We start from the raw sequence: 15840 nt of genomic DNA on the forward strand, positions 1-15840 counted from the left end.
CTGTTTTTTCTCTTCCTCTGTTTTCTTCTTTTTACTTTTCTTTGCACCAGAGGATATGTCCTTTTTATGGCATTGCTGTTTTGCTGTCTGAATGTGCTCCCGTTAACATAATATTGCATTTAATATTGCGTTTTTGTATAATTACCATTGTCCATTGACAGTATAATCACACACCAAAAAAATAAATAAATAAATAAATAAAATTAATGTGCTCTTGGGGGCCGCCTGGTGGCCACCGGGGCCCTAAGCAGCCGCTTAGTTCGCTTATGCCTTGGGCCGGCTCTGCATGTTAGCAAGACACAAGTTGACTATATTTGTCTTTTGCTTTTGGCTAATAAGCTGTAACGTCAAGGCACTAGTAGCTTAGTCTTTTGTTCATTACCTCCACACAAGCCAAAAAAACTGGGAAAGGAGCTGGGAGGGTCTGCTGTCTGCCTGTCTGTGTGTCTGATGTGCCGATGTGTGCTGCACTGCTGCACGGAGACGCAGAAGGAGAGAGAGAGAGAGAGAGAGAGAGAGAGAGGGGAGGGAGGGCATCGGAACTCGACAAAGTCTCATCTCCCGAACTGATAGTTAGATTTTTTTATTAAATAAATATATTTGTTTGACAGGAAAGCTGTGCTCAAACAGGAATATGTGTATTCCTTTATATATATATATATATATATATATATAAAGCACCCAGAAAATAGGCCACTTTCTCTCGAGGAAGAAAAAGGGCAGGTGCTCAAGCCCCCTTTAATGTCTAATGTGCCTGCTATGCACAATTACCGTGCACAACGTCTTATCCAATTTTCGTGAGATCAATAATTCTTAGTGGAATTTTCTTGCCAGCACAAGTGGCCGTGGATGGGAGGGTTTGCACAACTGTGGGTGTAGGTGCACAAACTGTGGGTGTATTTTATATTCATGAAGTGGAGCATTTTGCTATTTTCCTGAGGTAAATGTCATCGCGCTAAGACGTTTCAATACTACCTTTTAACAGTACAAAATCCAAATTCAGTTCCTGCATTTGCAGTTTGGAGATTTCACCGGCAGGTGGTAATAAAGTCCATGTCTAGAACCTCAAATAATGTCCTTGTCAATCGCTGTTGAAAACAAAAATGATGAGAACAAAAAATGATGAGATTTGTGTTACATTTTCTAGAGGTCATGTTTATTTTTTCAGTTATTATTATAATTTGTATTGTTATGTTTATATGTATATTATTGTTTATTTACAATTGTATTTATGATATAATTTGTAGTCTACTAGTAATTTTCTATCTGTTGTCATAGAGTGATTTTTAAGTCACTGCAAAATTATTTTTAATTTAGAAATATTTTTGGGTAACATTTTTAAGTTTCCCTAAATTAATTACAGTTTTCAAAATCAACGTCTACCGGTAGAAGTGAAGTGCGTGCTGAAACAATCACTGTTAATACTAGCCATGATTTATGTGTCATGACAATGATTAATAATACATTCTCTTTAATTTAATGGAGTGTACATCCAAATTCTGACAAGAATCCACGTGTAAAAAAGGAGGATGTCAATGTCATTGAAATTTGCCTGACATTCATCAAGTATGCAGTTAATGCCCAATTTTTTTAAATATTCTATTCTTCTAATTCAGTGCATACAGTCCATTTTCATTACCAAAGTCTTATGAATGTACTGTCTTTTTTTATATTGCTGATGCCTGGAATGGATTATATAATTGGATGCAGATGGTGGAATAATAAGAGAGAGAAAAAAAAGTTTATTTGGTCCCCCACACTTTTCCAAGCTAAACCCATACCGAGTCCAAATGGTGGATTTATATTCAGCATTCTTCATGTTTTATTACTTTTACTTATTTAATTTTACTGTAGTCAATAGATATGTAGACATGCTTTTTTATACATAAAAACATACAGACGTTAATGAAACTCATGATAATACAAGACTGTTAGTGTTGTCTTTTGATAGAAGTCATGCCTTGCAGCTCACAAACTGTGGGGAAATTATAGATTTGCTTTGTTCTTATAATGCATAAAACCTCTACTAAAGTCTCTTTTTAGGTCTGTAGACATACACATTTTAAAAGATTACAATTTTCTTTTGATAACTGATTCAGTGACTCGTTTCACACAAGACATCAACCTGTGGCATCATAACAAATGGTCACTGAACTAATCATTAAATGGATCTGAATGAATTTTGGTGAATGTAGTTGTTATGACAGTGGAAAGTCAGGAGAAGGCAGATGGGAGATGCGGATCCAAATGCGGTTTTTATTGCAAGCATAGACAGATTAACAAACACAGGAACAAAAGAAAAGTCCACGATGGGAAAATAAACTAAAACACGGAAGAACACAAAGGAGTTACACAGGTTGGGGAAATATCGCAGAACGAACACGACTAGACATCCACAGGAGACCTCGAACGAACATGAAATGTCAGGGAAACCTCGAACGAAGACAGAAAATTAGCAGAGCCTGAAACGAAACGTCATCATACAACATACAACGATCGACAGTCACTAAACAAAGAACCAGGGTTTAAATACACAGACACAATGAAGACTGAACGAGACACAGGTAAGAACAATGATGAGTGCAGGCAGTGAGGGAGGCCGGGAATTGTGGGAATTGTAGTTTTTAGACAAGGACAGTGAAACACGGGGCGGACAACAAGGAAAACGTGACATGGAGCGTAATCAGTGACGAGTGAAACAGAAAACACGGGGCAGACAACACAGGATCGTAACATAGGCCCCCCTCAAAAGGACCGAATTCCAGACGGTCCTAGAGGGGAAAAGACCCACAAAAACAAAAAATGACCAAGGAGTGAGGGGGTAGACCCGGGGGAAAACAGACAGACGAAAGGGGGCACAAGGGACACAGAGACAGTCCAAGGAGGCACCGGGGACAATTAGGCAGTCCATGGGGGCAAAAGGGGCAATTAGGCAGTCTACGGGGGCACAAGGGGCAGACAGGCAGACCAAGGAGGCCAAGAGGGCAGACAGGCAGTCCACGGAGGCGCAAGGGGCCGACAGTTAGACCAGGGAGGCCGAGAGGGCAGGCAGGCAGTCTATGGGGGTGTGAGACGGGGCCAGGGTCAGGTGGCCTGGGGAGCCTCCACCAGGTAGGAACAGGTTTAGGAGGCCAGGGAGGTGACCACCAGGCAAGGACCGGTTCAGGAGGTCTGGGGGGTGGCCACAGGACAGGGACAGGTTTAGGTGGCCTAGGAGGTGGCCATAGGGCAAGGGCTGGTTCAGGGGGCCTGGGAGGAGGAGTGGCCACTAGGGGAGCTGGCGGAGCCAAGGAGGACTTCTAAGGCGAGACCCTGGGGGCGGAGCAGAGGCAGGCAGAGCCGTGGGAGACACTGTGGGCGGAGCAGAGGCAGGTTGATCCGTGGCAGACTCAGGTGGCAAGGCCTTGGGTGGCTCAGCAGGCGGAGCCATGGGAAGCTCTGGAGGCTCAGGAAGCAGAGCCGTGGGAGGCTCAGGAGGCGGAGCCAATGGAGGTGGCGTCGTAGGAGGCTCTAGAGGCGGAGGCCTGGAAGGCTCTGGAGGTGGAGCCGATGGAGGTTGCGCCGTAGGAGGTTCTAGAAGCGGAGGCCTAGAAGGCTCTGGAGGTTGAGACGAGGGAGGTGGCGCCGTAGGATGCGCTAGAGGCGGAGCCCTGGGTGGCTTGAGAGACTTGAGAGGCGGAGCCCTGGGAAGCTCGGGAGGAGGAGCCCTGGAAGACTCGAGAGACTTGAGAGGCGGAGCCCTGGGAAGCTCGGGAGGCGCAGCCCTGGGAGGCTCGAGGGGCGCTGGCTCTTGGACGGTCATGGCTACTGGCACTGGCTCTTGGATGGTCGAGGCCACAGGTGCTGGCTGGTTGACCGTGGGTGACGCGGGCTCTGGCTCGCTGACCGGGGCTGACGAGGGCTCAGGCTCGCTGACCGTGGCTGACGAGGGCTCAGGCTCGCTCACCGTGGCTGACGAGGGCTCAGGCTCGCTCACAGTGACAGGCGTGGGTGCAGGCTCGCAGACCGGGGCAGGCATGGACCGGGAGGCGGAAGCCCGTCTTCTCTTCCTCCTCCGAGCGGACGAAGTTGGCCGTGCTGGCTCATTGACAGCGACAGGCGTGGGGGTTTGCTCACTGACCGGAGGGTCTGGCGTGGCAGGGAGCGCTAGGGATGACTGGAGAGTCACCGCCGTGAGTGGAGAGGTAGGGTCCTCCTCAACGACGCCCACTGTGAACGGTGAGCCACAGACCAGTAGAGTTGCCTCAATGAAGTCGCAGAGCTTCCAGAAGCGCATTGCCAGTGGCAACCGCTCCTTTAGCCAGTCGTTCAGGTTGTCCCTGAAGAGGACCACAAGGGAAGAGTCAGGGAAGTCCGAGACGCTCGCCAGAACGAGGAAGTCGCGGATGTGGTCTTCTACCGGTCGGTCCCCTTGTTTCAGGCAGAGCAGCCGGAAGTTCGCTCACTGAACCGCTGGATCCATTGTGGGTCGATCGTTCTGTTATGACAGTGGAAAGTCAGGAGAAGGCAGACGGGAGATGCGGATCCAAATGCGGTTTTTATTGCAAGCATAGACAGATTAACAAACACAGGAACAATAGAAAAGTCCACGATGGGAAAATAAACTAAAACACAGAAGAACACAAAGGAGCTACACAGGTTGGGGAAATATCCACGAAGGGCAGAACAAACACGACTAAACATCCACAGGAGACCTCGAACGAACATGAACCGTCAGGGAAACCTCGAACGAAGACAGAGAATTAGCAGAGCATGAACCGAAACGTCAACATACAACATACAACGATCGACAGTCACTAAACAAAGAACCAGGGTTTAAATACACAGACACAATGAAGACTGAACGAGACACAGGTGAGAACAATGATGAGTGCAGGCAGTGAGGGAGGCCGGGAATTGTGGGAATTGTAGTTTTTAGACAAGGACAGTGAAACACGGGGCGGACAACAAGGAAAACGTGACATGGAGCGTGATCAGTGACGAGTGAAACAGAAAACACGGGGCAGACAACACGGGATCGTAACAGTAGTCAAAACACTCGAGCCACATGGATAAATTTAAATCTCACAATGTACAAGCACAGAGTAAAAAATTTAATTGTGCACGTGCACAATTGGTATTATTGTCATTGATTAAATCATATATTCAAGGAACAGCTTGTGCTCAGTCTTTTATTGTCATGTGTGAAACAGAAGCGAGTGCTCTAAAAGATGCGCTTTGTTTTTACAGCTAATTTTGCATTTAATTTGCAATACCTGAATCTTTAAAATACTACAAATACTACAAGTATATAATACTTATATATTACTATAATACTTATATCATATGTGTATACTGTAATATACAAATACTGCACTGTAAGTATTGGGTCTGTGTGAGCCACCTACTGACATCTGTGTCCTCCCACTTTTATAATGACTGTAACACCCCTAGTTCCTGCTCTTCCTCTGGAAAGAGGATGAGAAAGTTTACTGAAAAAATAAATAAGATAACAGTCTTGCTAGATTGTATGGACCTAAGACAGATCTGTAAGCACAGGTGTTGATTGTTGACAATAACTGTGGCATGCAGACCAATGCCATTCCTCACTCTTCCTCTTTTTTGTTGTGATTGAAGCCACTATAGATCTGCTCACATCAGGCTGAACACTTGGTGTCTCAGAGAGACCGTGATTCATAACATGATCAATTGATAGGAAATTTCAGCCTCTCCTGTGTCTTCTCTTCCACCCTGCTGTCCTCTTTCTCTCTGCTCACCATCATTACAGCATCTCTGTTTGGTCTTTCCTCAACTCTTTCAATGCTCACCCATGAAAGAGTTAAGAAAAACCTTCCCCTGATCTCATCACTTCTTCCTCCTATTTCCTCTTCCTTTACCCTCTCTCCCTCTTCTCAGTTTGCACCTCTTCTTCATCTTGTTCTTCCTCTTTTTTCTCCTCATTGTTTGTTTGCTCTGAATTTTCATTTTCAATTGAAATTTTATAGATAACAGTGTCATGAAAGTTTTGTGAAAATGTTAGTAAATTGCATTTTCTTTGCTGTGTGCATTATTAACAATCAAGGTTGTTTCGCATGTTGTTTAACAATCTGAAAGGATTTGACAACCTGACTTGTGCATCTGAGAATATGACTAATTTAGCCATGAATCTTAGATCAGAGGAATTTCTGTGTAGTTGTAATGTTCAAGAAAATTACAAAGTGTTCAGATGGCTGTGTTAAACGTTTTAAGAGTAGTGACTTGAGTTTGGAGAAGTGTATAAAATTTATAGCTAAAAACTGTAATAAAAAAAAGCCAAGGTTCTTCACAACTGAGGTTATGTATAGCTTAAAGAAAAAAAAAAACTGTTCTGCTGTTACAAGCTGAAGAACCCTTATCTTTTCTTGAGAGTGGGTCAGTATTGGCATCAAATTCACTCAACAAAAGGGTGTAATTTATTTCAGAGCACATTGTTCACATTTAGAGTACAATGTTGCATTTTATTTCCATGAAAAAGCATAAAATGATAAATGCAAAATAACTTGAATTGTAACTGTGATAATGTTTATGTTGTGTATAATAGCTGCAAAAACATTGAAAAAAGTGAAAAAACAAACCTTAAAAAACACTTTTCCCAATATCTGTTGTCACACTGAAAATAAACAAAATGATTCCCATGTTTACAGTAATAAGACTTCTTATTGTACAACTTAGTGACACATCTGGTAAACATTGTGACAAGAGGTTTATATGTTTGCTAAACTCCAATATCTCAATATAAGACATATACATAATATATCAGTATGAGTCATATTTCGTAATTATGGAGAATGTTCTTCTTAAATTTCAGAAAAGAAAATGAAATTCAAAGGTTATTATCTACTAAAGCATTTAAAGGAACATTTTCAATATGTTCAAAGTCAGCACAATAATAACTGCTACATTTCAACCTCCTGCTACTTAATGTGTCTCTGCATGACAATTGCTTTTATTTTTGAGACCAAATGTGATGTAGTATTTAAATAAATAGCAAAAAGCTTGATCTCTCAGGCCATATATAAGAGGACTCAGACATTTTGGGAAAATGATAAACACTACAAAGCAAAAATACATTATATGTAATGAAGTCATATAGTCGGTATAAACAAAAATGGCCTCTTGGATAACTCCAACTAAAATGGATGCAGCACCAAGTCCGAGTTGTATTAGATGTAATAGGACAGTCTTGTTGGCCTTTTTGGCTGAGACCTTATCACCGGAGGCTGACTTAGCCACAATTGCTATAGATGCATAGGTAAAGATAATAATAAAACACACAGACACAAAAAATACACATGTAAAGGCAATATCGAGTTTCTTATATATCTGCAGCCTGAATAGAGTGGTTCTTGAACAGAACAAATTCATTGCTGTGTTTGTGGAATCAATGGCATAGAAAATAATCATTTCAGAAAAGGACTGAATTAAACCAATCATCCAAACAACACCAATGGCCATGTGAGTTCTTCCGTAAGTCGTGATATCTGCATGTCTGAGAGGAAAACAGATAGCTATATATCTCTCCAGTGACATCAAAGCTAGATTTAGGGTAGAAACCTGAAAGAGGGCTGTTGCAGCAACAATAAGGAAGAGACAGACATTTTTGATAATATAAAGCCTACTAACAGCACTCACAAACAACAGTATACTCATAAAGAGATTGAGTGTATCAACCCAAAGCATGTGTCCAAACAAAATGTAGCGAGATGCCTCCTTAAAAACTGTCTTTTTCCTCAAGGTAAATATCTGGACTCCATTGATATAGAGGAAGATAACACATGGTGTCACAGACAAGAACGTTTTCACTGGTGCATCTCGATCCACCATCAATAGAGTCTGTGTGAGGTTAGATTTAGAATCATTAAAATTTGCCATCTTCAGAAGAGTAAAAACATGAAGATAAACTGACCACAGCTGCAATCAGCAAAATCCTTGTCTCTGCAAATCTACATTAATGGCTCGTCTCGCAGGTGCTGTTGAAGGAACAGATAAAAGTATCATTAGAGTACTGCCAGAGCATCACAATTTAAATATCATTGAACACATCGCAAAATGATGTCATAATGTACATAATGAGTCCCAGTGGCTGTGTTTGTGCATCTAAAGCTTGTAACAATCAAAGTAACAATTGACTGCCTATAAGAAGCATCTAGTACATACTGAATCCCAGTGGTTTATTTTTTGTCTCTGGGTGCTTCTGTTTGTGTTTTGGTGTGTGAGTCTGACTCTTCAAGTTTTAACTCAGGCTGTGTATATACCTCAGACTTTTGCACCTGATTTTTTTAAGAAGGCAGGACAAAATTTTTTAGAAGATTGTTGCTTGTTGATGAAATTAATATCCAGTATAATAATGATTTATATGTAAAATGGGCTTTGATTATATCGTACGTATTGTATTGTAAGTCTCCAGCAGTTAAATCCATATCTTCAGAAGTGATATAATAGGTGTGGGTGAAAAACAGATCAATATTTAAGTCCCTTTTCTTTTTCCCAATAAATTCTCCTCCCTGCCCTGTAGGTGGCGATATGCACGTAAAATGCAAATCTTCAAAAACAAAAGGAGAAGAATGTGGAAGTAAAGGGGAAAGTGGTCATGTATAGAAAATACTATAATTCAATTGACATACCACTTTTTTGGACTAACTATATTTAAATTATCTTTACTAACATTAAAGACATACGTAAAAAACAAACAAAAAAAACACACAATAAATACAGTACTACAACATGTATTATGTACAAGTGTTTAAAGGAATTGTTCACCCAAAAATGATAATTTTCTCACCCTCAGGCCATTCAAGATGCATTGGAGTTTCTTACTTCATCAAAACAGAATTTAAGATTTTTAGGATTTCATTTCAGGCCTTCTCCTTTGAACAATGCAAGTGAATGTACAAATTTTTTTGACGGTCCAAAATGCAACAAACTAGGGTACAAATAAAGTTCTTTTGAACCCAAACGATTGATTATTTTTAGAAACAAAACAATACTTTTTTACAATATACTTTTTAAACTACAAATGTTCGCTTCTGTACATCTCTGTGACGTGTGCTCATGAGAGGGATGACGTAAGCTCGTTGGTAAGTTCGCGCGTGGAGGCGGCAGGAAGTATGTCATTGTTTACAAGAGAAACTTACACAGACCACAGACCAAGCGCCGTTCACAAAACAAAACAGTCCAAAACTATTTCAAAACAATATAAAATAATAATAAAAAATATTTCCAAATAATAATTAAAAACATTACTGCAGTAAATAACCATCCTTTTTGTTTCGGAGCAATGCCGTCACGTTATCTACTTTTGCCTTTTCTTTAGCAGAAAAATATAAGCTATATGACTGTCAGGAATTCAAGCCACACAAATTGTAGTTAGTGAAACCAAGTGTGAGAGCATTTACTGAGATTCACAGGATTTACACAGTGAGATCAATGGTACAGGTGATATCACAGACGAGAAGCTTCACAAAGTAAAGAAGAGGTAATAGCCAAAACAGCAGGATAAGCACTGAACAGATATTGACGATAATCAAGAGCAAATACAGACAGGTAAATAAACACTGCAAGTCCTTTGTGTGAGACCTGACATGAAGTGGCGTGAAGGTGAGTTATTTATGCAGGCAGATATGAGCGAGAGAATTGAGTGCAGGTGTGGTGAATTAGAAATCGGGTGATGAGGAGCGGAGTGCAGAGGGAGTTGCAGAGCCAGAGGAAGAAAAACAGCATGGGCACAGCTGATGAATTCAGATATCGACCTGTTATGACTGGTGTGGAAACAGGACAAGACAGACGAGAGGTGCGGATCCAAATGCGGTTTTATTAAGGTTGACACAGAAGAAACAAAAGGTAAACACAAAGGAAAATCCACGATGGGAAAACGGGAAACTAAACAGCACGAAACAGATTAAACACGATGGAACAAAACTCAAACATAACTAAGAACTCGGGTAGGGAACACGGACCAGGCTGACAACATTAAAGAAATGAACATCCGTGAACAGCAGGGTAACCTCGGACTGTACCGACAGGGAACAGGGTAACCACGAGGGAACACGAATAACACGAGTAGAAACAGGCACCGACATGAAACGTCATAAACATACAAACAACGATCGACAGGGACTGAACAAAGAACTGGGGTTTAAATACACAGACAAAGTGGAGACTGAACAAGACACAGGTGAAAACACTGATGAGTGTAGGCAGTGACGGAGGCCGGGAATTGTGGGAAATGTAGTTTGGACAAAGACAGTGAAACGCGGGGCGAACAACAAGGAAAACACGACATGGAGCGTGAATGGTGACGGGTGAAACGGAAAACACGGAACAGACAAGGAAATGTGACAGTGTGACAGAGAACACAGGGCAGACGAACAGGAACGTAACAGAATCCCCCCTAAAAGGACCGGATTCCAGACGGTCCTAAAGCAAAACCCACACAGAAGAACAAAAACAAAAGATCCAAGGAGTGAGGGGGTAGACCCGGGGAACACAGACAGAGAAAAGGGAGTACAAGGGGCACAGAGACAGACCAAGAAGGCACAAGGGACATGGTGACAGACCACGGGGGTACAACAGGAAATGAGACAGGCCACGGGGGCACAAGGGGCAATTAGGCAGTCCATGGGGGCACAAGGGGCAATTAGGCAGTCTACTGGGGCACAAGGGGCAATCAGGCAGTCCATGGGGGCACAAAAGGACAGGTTCAGATGGCCCGGGGGCTGGCCATAAGGCAAGGGCTGGTTCAGGGGACCCGGGAGGTGGCCACAGGACAGGGATAGTTCGAGGAGGCCTGGGAGGTGGCCACAAGACAGGGACAGGTCTAGGGGGCCTGGGAGGTGGCCATCGGACGGGGGCAGGTCCAGGGGGCCTGGGAGGCGGCCTAAGGACAGGGACTGGTCTAGGAGGTCTGGTAGATTGCCGCAGAACAGGGGCCAGTTCAGGGGACCTGGGGTGTGGCTCCAGGACAGGGACAGGCTTAGGTGACCTAGGAGGTGGCCATAGGGCTAGGACTGGTTCAAGGGGCCTGGGGGAAGAGTGGCCACTAGGGGAGCTGGCGGAACCAAGGAGGATTTCTGAGACGGAGCAGTCGAAGACTTGGGTGGTGGCGCCGAAGGAGGCGCAGGCAAGGCCGCAGGAAACCCTGGGGGCGGAGCTGCAAGGGGCTCTGGAGACGAAGCTGAGGGAGGCTCTGGAGGCTCAGGAGGCGGAGCTGAGGGAGGCTCTGGAGCCTCAGGAGGCGGAGCTGAAGGAGGCTCAGGAGGCAGAGCCGAGGTAGGCGGCGCCGTAGGAGGCTTTAGGAGTGGAGACCTGGAAGGCTCTGGAGTCTCTGGGGGCAGAGCCGTAGGAGGCTCGGGAGGCAGAGCCGTAGGAGGCTTAAGAAGCTCTGGAGGCGGAGCCGAGGGAGGTGGCGCCGTAGGAGGTTTCAGAGGCGGGGCCCTAGAATGCTCTGGAGGTGGAGCCGAGGGAGGCTCAGGAGGTGGAGCCGAGGAAGGTGGCGCCGTAGGAGGCTTTAGAGGTGGAGGCCTGGAAGACTCTGGAGGTGGAGCCGAGGAAGGCCTAGGAGGCGGAGCCGTAGGAGGCTCAAGGGGCGGAGCCCTGGAAGGCTTGAGGGGCGGAGTCCTGGCAGGCTCGAGAGACTTGAGAGGCAGAGCCCTGGAAGGCTCGGGAGGAGGAGCCCTGGAAGACTCGAGAGGCAGAGCCCTGGCAGGCTCGAGTGGCTTGAGAGGCGGAGCCCTGGAAGGCTCGAGAGACTTGAGAGGCGGAGCCCTAGGAGGCTCGAGAGACTTGAGAGGCGGAGCCCTAGGAGGCTCGAGAGACTTGAGAGGTGGAGCCCTGGAAGGCTCGGGAGACTTGAGAGGCGGAGCTCTGGAAGGCTCGAGAGGCTTGAGAGGCGGAGCCCTGGAAGGCTCGAGAGGCTTGAGAGGCGGAGCCCTGGAAGGCTCGAGAGGCTTGAGAGGCGGAGCCCTGGAAGACTCAGAGGGCGGAGCTCTGGAAAGCTCAGGATGCTCGGAAGGCGGAGCTCTGGAAAGCTCGGAAGGCGGAGCTCTGGAAAGCTCGGAAGGCGGAGCTCTGGAAAGCTCGGGAAACTCGGAAGGCTGAGCTCTGGAAAGCTCGGGAAACTCGGAAGGTGGAGCTCTGGAAAGCTCGGGAAACTCGGAAGGCGGAGCTCTGGAAAGCTCGGGAGGAGGAGCCCTAGAAGACTCGAGAGACTTGGGAGGTGCTGGCTCTAGGATGGGCACGACCACTAGCGCTGGCTCTTGGACGGTCATGGCTACTGGCGCTGGCTCTTGGATGGTCGAGGCTACTGGCGCTGGCTCAGGGAGGGTCGAGGCTACTGGCACTGGCTCAGGGACGGTCGAGGCTACTGGCGCTGGCTCAGGGACGGTCGAGGCTACAGGCGCTGGCTCAGGGACGGTCGAGGCTACAGGCACTGGCACATTGACGTTTGAGGCTATCGGCTCTGGCTCACTGACGTCTGAGGCTACTGGTGCTGGCTCGGGGACGGCCGAGGACTCAGGCTCGCTCACAGTGACATGCGTGGGCTCTAGCTCGCTCACCGTGGCTGACGAGGACTCAGGCTCGCTCACAGTGACATGCGTGGGCTTTAGCTCGCTCACCGTGACATGCGTGGGCTCTGGCTCGCTCACCGTGACATGCGTGGGCTCTGGCTCGCTCACCGTGGCTGACGAGGACTCAGGCTCGCTCACAGTGACATGCGTGGGCTTTAGCTCGCTCACCGTGACATGCGTGGGCTCTGGCTCACAGACCGGGGCTGGCGCGGGCCGGGAGGCGGAAGCCCGTCTTCTCTCCCTCCTCCGGGCTGATGAAGTGGGCCGCGCTGGCTCATGGTAGGTGACTGGCGTGAGGGTCGGTTCGCAGACAGGTGGGGCTGGTGTTACTGGGGCCGTCGGAGGTGGTCGAAGGGACTCCTTTGTGGATGGCAAGGTAGAGTCCTTCTCAGCAACGCCCACAGTTAACGGCGAGCCGCAGACCCACAAAGTCATCTCCACGAAGCTGCAAAGAGTCCACTCGTGCGTAGCCGGTGGTAACCGCTCCCTCAACGAGGCGTTCAGGTTGCCCCTGAAGTAGACCACCAGGGCAGAGTCCGGGAAGTCGGAGACGCAGACGTAGCTAGCTTGAGGAAGTCGCCTATGTGGTTCAACGCCAGTCGGTCCCCTTGCTTTAGACAAAGCAGCCGATAGTTGGTCTGTTGGACCGCTGGATCCATTCTTGGTTCGATCGTTCTGTTATGACTGGTGTGGAAACAGGACAAGACAGACGAGAGGTGCGGATCCAAATGCGGTTTTATTAAGGTTGACACAGAAGAAACAAAAGGTAGACACAAAGGAAAATCCACGATGGGAAAACGGGAAACTAAACAGCACGAAACAGATTAAACACGATGGAACAAAACTCAAACATAACTAAGAACTCGGGTAGGGAACACGGACCAGGCTGACAACATTAAAGAAATGAACATCCGCGAACAGCAGGGTAACCTCGGACGGTACCGACAGGAACAGGGTAACCACGAGGAACACGAATAACACGAGTAGAAACAGGCACCGACATGAAATGTCATAAACATACAAACAACGATCGACAGGGACTGAACAAAGAACTGGGGTTTAAATACACAGACAAAGTGGAGACTGAACAAGACACAGGTGAAAACACTGATGAGTGTAGGCAGTGACGGAGGCCGGGAATTGTGGGAAATGTAGTTTGGACAAAGACAGTGAGACGCGGGGCGAACAACAAGGAAAACACGACATGGAGCGTGAATGGTGACGGGTGAAACGGAAAACACGGAACAGACAAGGAAACGTGACATAAACGTGATAGTGTGACAGAGAACACAGGGCAGACGAACAGGAACGTAACACAACCCTTTGTTTCATTCAATGGTCTGAATCCTCAGGGGTAAAATGTTTATTGCACACCCTCCAATATTTGAGAGCATGTAGGGGTATACTGATGTCCAGGTTCAGCAAGATAAGCCAGAGCTTCAATCACTCATGATCATGTATAGGGAATCAATGAAAAGCTAATATACTCTGATACAGCTATGATATACTCTGATACAGCTATGCTATGATACACACGCAAAACAAGCATTTTGAACAATACACTTATGTAAATGCAAATCTACAGCAAAGACAATGGCTGTGTCTCGTTTCGAAGGCTGCTTGCTAGGTAGGACGCATCCTTTGAAGGTTGTAGTATACTGAGCATCCTCCTTTAAACTAGCCTCATTTAAACAAGACGGCCTTCGTAGGAGAAACGGAAATGGAACATAACATGGTTGCTATGACAGCACGCCACTTTCTTACAAGAGGGAGTGCTTCAAGTGAGAAGGAAACAAAGTCCCTTTGAAAGGGAATGTATGAGGTACATTTTAGGAGAGCTATTATGATGTCAAAAGAAAAGAAAATAGATTTTAAAGCTGTGCTTTTAGTCTAATACTTATTTAGTATTAAATATTAAAATCAATATAATAATACAATTAATATTTTAATTATATATTAATATAATAATACATATTATATACTCTGCACTCATCTACTGAGGTACATCAACTTAGGATTTAGGATTTAACATTACTTGCATTTGAACATCATATTTACGGGCAAATTGGCATAATTTGTTTATAGACATTTCCGTTGAAGCAAAGAATTGTGGGTTGTGAGTTCCCTCGAAAGATACACCTCATGCATCCTCCGAATTTCCGTGAAAGATGGTCGCATTCGAAGGCTGCATTCAAAGTGTTCAACTCGTTTTTATGAAACGAGACAGCCTCGATGACGTATGTGGCCGACAAATGCGACCTCCGGAGGATGCAGCCTTCCAATTGAGACAGCCATTATATACTCTGCACTCATCTACTGAGGTACTTCAACTTAGGAATTAACATTACTTGAATTTGAACATCATATTTACGGGCAAATTGGCGTAAAATGTTTTTTTAGACATTTCCGTTGAAGCAAATAATTGTGGGTTGTGAGTTCCCTCGAAAGATACACCTCATGCATCCTCCGAATTCCCGTGAAAGATGGTCGCATTCGAAGGCTGCATTCGAAGTGTCTTACTCGCTTTTCTGAAATGAGACAGCCTTGATGATGTATGCTGCTGTCAAATGTGACACAGCCAATTACACTTTTGTACAGCACTCCTCTTGTAAACAATGACACATTTCCTGTCTCCTCCATGTGACGCGTGACTTTACCAATGAGTTTACGTCATCCCTCTCATGAGCACGTGTTATAGAGATGTACGGAAGCAAACAATTGTAGTTAAAAAGTATATAAGTATTACTTTGTTTCTAAAAATAATCAATAGTTTTGGTTCAGAAGAAATGTATTTGTCGACTGGATTCGTGTGGATTATTTTGATGCAAATTACAAGTGGATATGCATTTTGGACCGTCAAAAAATGAAGTACATTCACTTGCATTATTTAAAGGAGGAAATGAAATCCAAAAAATCTTAAATTCTGTTTTGATGAAGAAAGAAAGGGTGAGTAAATTATCAGCAAATTTAAATTTTTGGGTGAACTATTCCTTTACGTATGGTATAATATACAGTCAGCCTGTTGTAATTGCAAAATAAACCACGACAGGGTAATCAGGTCTTGTATTACCCTGAATGGGTTCATTATGGGATAATGACTGTCTGACTGTATATTTCCTGCTTATAAAATGGCTACCTACCAAATAAATTGTTAAATAGACACCAAATATTGATTAAGAAACATTCAAATTTCACCAATTGCATTGGATTTCTTTTGATTTTATTTATCAAAACTGACAGACTGACTGCTCATTAT

The 15840-nt window shown here is 45.0% G+C and overlaps 1 pseudogene; it reads right to left on the reverse strand.

Moving 5' to 3' along the window:
* Positions 1-6932: 6932 nt before the first annotated feature.
* Positions 6933-7890, reverse strand: LOC127627370 (odorant receptor 131-2-like; annotated as a pseudogene).
* Positions 7891-15840: the final 7950 nt, after the last annotated feature.

This window comes from Xyrauchen texanus, chromosome 34 (genome assembly GCF_025860055.1).
Source record: "Xyrauchen texanus isolate HMW12.3.18 chromosome 34, RBS_HiC_50CHRs, whole genome shotgun sequence".
NCBI classification, from domain to species: domain Eukaryota; kingdom Metazoa; phylum Chordata; class Actinopteri; order Cypriniformes; family Catostomidae; genus Xyrauchen; species Xyrauchen texanus.